The sequence below is a fragment of the Heterocephalus glaber genome, unplaced genomic scaffold, assembly GCF_053883595.1.
Source record: "Heterocephalus glaber isolate CG9 unplaced genomic scaffold, H.glaber_assembly_v1.0 deba00001461, whole genome shotgun sequence".
NCBI lineage: Eukaryota > Metazoa > Chordata > Mammalia > Rodentia > Bathyergidae > Heterocephalus > Heterocephalus glaber.
Genome location: NW_028258308.1, coordinates 45,824,986 through 45,826,223, shown reverse-complemented (window position 1 = coordinate 45,826,223; position 1,238 = coordinate 45,824,986). Strand labels below are relative to the sequence as shown.

General features: G+C 45.4%; 1 pseudogene; it reads left to right on the top strand.

The window, feature by feature from the left end:
• Positions 1-939, top strand: LOC101709518 (olfactory receptor 2L5-like; annotated as a pseudogene).
• Positions 940-1,238: the final 299 nt, after the last annotated feature.

Below are 1,238 nucleotides of genomic sequence, written 5' to 3'. Positions count from 1 at the left end.
ATGGAAAATTACAATCAGACCTCCACCAACTTCATCCTCCTGGGCCTGTTTCCCCTCATCAAGCCTTTTCCTTTTCCTCTTCACTCTCACGGTCCCCACCTTCCTGATGGCCCTGGCTGGCAAACTGACCATGGTCCTGTTCATCCTCCTGGATGCCCAGCACCGCACACTCATGTACTTCATGCTCAGCCAGCTCTCCCTCATGGATCTCATTTACAACTGCACCACTGTTCCCAAGAAGGCTTCTGGTTTCCTCTTTGGAAACAAGTCCATCTCCTTCATTGGGTGTGAGGTTCAGGGTTTCTTTTTTGCCATGTTAGCCAGTTCAGAAGGACCTATTTTGAGGTCTATGGCCTATGACTGTTACATGGCTATTTGCTTCCCTCTGCACTACCCCATCTGCATGAACAGAAGAGTGTGTGTGCTGATGATCCTGGGATCCTGGGCCATGGCTTCTGTCAACTCCTGTGCTCACATAGTCTACATCTTCTGTATCCCTTACTGCAGGTAGAGGGCCATAAATCATTTCTTCTGTGATATCCCGGCCATGGTGACTCTGGCCTGTGAGGACATCTGGATCTATGACTACACTGTGTTCCTCAGCACCATTACCTTTCTCCTGTTCCCTTTCATGGTCATTCTGGGTTCCCACGGGAAAGTGCTCCTCACTGTCTACTGCATGCGCTCATGGGAAGGCAAGAAGAAGGCCTATTCCACCTGCAGTGCCCACCTCACCATGGTGACTTTCTACATTGCACCCTTTGCTTACACTTATCTCTGCCCAAAGTCCCTCTGGTCTCCAGCAGGGGACAAGGTGGTGGCTGCTTCTGCACCATCCTTACCCCAATGCTCAACCCTGTGATCTACAACCTGAGGAACAAGGAGGTGCAGGGGGCCCTGGGAAGAGTGACTGAGAAGTTCCATTCTACAAAAATGTAGGTAAAATTCTGCCTCAGTGTTATTGAGCAGTGGATAGGAACAAGAAAAACTTTTAATGTTGAGGCCTCAAGAATTAGAATTAAGGTTTAAGACTTTTAAATTTTGAGGTGTGACATGATAATAATTATGTGTTCTAGTATATACCTTTTTGTTTTCTTATCTCACCTTTCCAATAAAAATATTGGGCATGAAGTTTTTTCATTTTATGAGCAATATTTTATTACTATGGACATATGGAAAATGTGGAAACCTTTGCAGTCATTTTGAATGTGTTGTGTTTCAAAATCTTTGTTGAATAT